The sequence below is a fragment of the Lissotriton vulgaris genome, unplaced genomic scaffold (genome assembly GCF_964263255.1).
Source record: "Lissotriton vulgaris unplaced genomic scaffold, aLisVul1.2 SCAFFOLD_1115, whole genome shotgun sequence".
Lineage (NCBI taxonomy): Eukaryota > Metazoa > Chordata > Amphibia > Caudata > Salamandridae > Lissotriton > Lissotriton vulgaris.
The window spans coordinates 647,232-650,043 of NW_028255517.1; the positions used below are offsets into that span (position 1 = coordinate 647,232).

Below are 2,812 nucleotides of genomic sequence, written 5' to 3' on the forward strand. Positions count from 1 at the left end.
CACGAACGTCGGCCGACCGGGACTATCACTTGGGAAGTGGCCATTGCATGCCCTTAATGCAAAGTTCAGTGTCAAGGACATTATCTGGTGGGCTAGCGGGGTAGAGTGGCTGATAGAGGTCATATTTAAGGGCGTAATTAGCCAGCTGGAATCCTCTTCCTCAGTGATCAGAGATATGTCACCTCCTAATGGGTCAAAGAAACAATTAAAATCGCCACAAATTATAAATTTAAAATTCCCTTCCAGACTTGCTAGGAGGTTGGTCAAACTAGCAATTGCCGATGAGGTCTCACCATACTTCGTCATGCGAGAATAGACATTAATAATTGCCAGTTTTTGAGTATTCTTGCAAATGAAGGTAACACAAATTATGTCTGGTGAATGCGTCTCAATACTTTTAACCATACAAGCAAGATCTAGAGCAACCCAAACACAGAGGCCCCCAGATGGTCTACCCATTCGTCCTTTGACGGCCCCCTCTCAGTATGCCACAAAGCCTACTCTATATTTTGGTTCAACAGCCCAGGTTTCCTGGAAAACACATATATCGTGGGTATCGATGTATTCCCCCCAATCTGGCTGGTCAAGTTTAGAAGTGAGACCAGCAATGTTCCAGGACCGTATTTTTGGGCCATGTTTCGTTCTCAGCTCTACAGACCCTCCTGGTCGCCCAGTTGGTGAGGTACTGCCTATAGTGGTGGTCCCTGGCATGGTTACATAGGGAGGTAACAACACATGAGTGCCTTCAACTTCGGTTTGCTGAACCACTTCAGTGCACGGTTCGCAATGTATTTCAAGAGGGCGGTTTTTCCTTTGCCATTTGGCCCTACAAGACCATATCTGCGGCCAGCAACCACATACAGGTCAGAATTCACAAACAGCTCCTTGCCGTGAGCCGAGATGCTGAACTTCTCAAGCTTTATGTCAGAGGCGTTCTCCAGCATGGCCTGTCGGGAGGATAGCTCCGCTTGAGACACTGAAAAGTTATTCTCCTCTGCAGTTGCTTGCTTCATCATTGCCACCTGTTTCTCATAATCAATCTGCTTCTTCATCTTCTTTTTCTCCTTCTTACTCAGGTTGGCATAAGGATCATCTTCCTCCTTTTTGTCGTCTCTTTCTCCATCTTCATCATCAGACATGTCTCCAGACTTTGTCTTTTTTGTTGCTCCATCCTCATCGTCTTCCTCCATGTCCACATCGTCGTCATCCTCCTCCTCGGATGGAGCATATTTACTCGGAGCAGTCGTCTTCTTTTGTCCTTTGCTCTTCTTTGCTTCACTTTCATCCTCTGAATCTGGAGACTCCACTGGCTTATTCACAGGTTTCTCTTTAGTCTTCTTGCCTTTGGCCTTCTTTCCTTCTTTCTCGTCATCAGAGCCTTGAGGAGGCAGCGGCTTCGTCACAGTCTTGTTAGCAGCTTTCTTGCATTTGTTCTTCTCTTTGGGCATCTCTTCTTCACTCGAGCATTCATCAGAGATTGAAACGGTCTTCCCGCCCTTCTTGCCTTTCCCAGAATCATTCTTCTTGACTCGTTTTCTCCTCAGTAGAATCCTTGGGAGTCACATTGGGCTTCTCCGGCTTCTTTTTCTTCTTGTTCAGTTTCTTGCCCAGATCGTCCTCGTCGTCAGAGATAGAAGCGTTGTCCTTTTTATTTTTGTCAACTTTGGCAGGCTTTCTCTCCTCTGTGTCCTCGTCATCTTCTTCCTCACTCTGACTCTGGCTCAGGGCAGCAAAGATGTTCCCTCCCTTCTTTTTCTTTCCAGCTTTAGGAAGTGGAGCCGCGTCTTCTTCATCGCTGGCCTGGACTGAAAGCTTCTTCATCTGATCCACCACCAGCTGCTCCTCCTCATCCTCCTCTTTCGTCTTGCCTTTCCGTTTGTCACGCTTCTTTTTCTGCTGCAGCTGCTGCTCCTTCTCTTTCGCAGCCGTCTCCTCCACTATGACTTGCTTATCATCAGTGGCCAAATCTTCAAAAAACGATTTCTTCAGCTTTTTGTCCTTCTTCCCTTTCTTAATCACCTTTTCCTCCTTGGCGCCCTTGGGGCCCCTGGACGGCGCCTCCTCCTCTCCCTCCCACTCCTCCTCCTCCAGCTGGTGCTGCTTCGCCGCCTTTGGCATGGTGGCCCCTGCTGACGTCACGGCCGGCTCCAACCTCGGCTGTGACGTCAAGAGGGGGCTCGCGCTCTGCTCAAACTGCTGGCGTCACGGGCCGCGAGCGCTCTCCTCCTGCTACCGGCTGCGAGTGCACGCGGCCAGAGGAGTTCACGTGCACACCCAGCGCTGGGTATCTCCCACCATGCCCCTCGGTCAGACGAGTGCGCAGGCGCGGCGGCTGAACATACCTCGAAGGTGTTTAGGAATGCCAGTATTGACGTACAAGTCGGGCATAAGAACGTCATGAATGAACCCCTAAGGAATAGATGTTCATGCATAATAAATGAGTTCTTGGAGAAATCAATATCCAGGCAAGGGGAAATCCTAAAGGCTTAAGAGTCTGGTTTTCCAAGAACTCGTTGTGACGAAGAGAATCGGATATAGTTGACCATGCCTGTATTTGGTTAGCATGAGCAATGCCTAAATAAGGGCTGGATTTCTATGCCTAAATAAGGGCAAAGTGAATTGTACCTATATAAGGGCATGAATCGGGAAATGTATATCCGGTATCGAAATTGACACATAACAGACTGGTGCACCTGCGAGAGGCAGTGGTGGAGCAGTCTACTTTAACCTGATCGGAAGGGCTCAATTATGGGCCTGGTCCGCTGGTGGACCTGTGGTAGCAGAGAGAGTGCCAACGATAGATGGGTTGTGA

The 2,812-nt window shown here is 48.9% G+C and overlaps 1 pseudogene; it reads right to left on the reverse strand.

The window, feature by feature from the left end:
• Nucleotides 1-713: 713 nt before the first annotated feature.
• Nucleotides 714-2,232, reverse strand: LOC147659106 (uncharacterized; annotated as a pseudogene).
• Nucleotides 2,233-2,812: the final 580 nt, after the last annotated feature.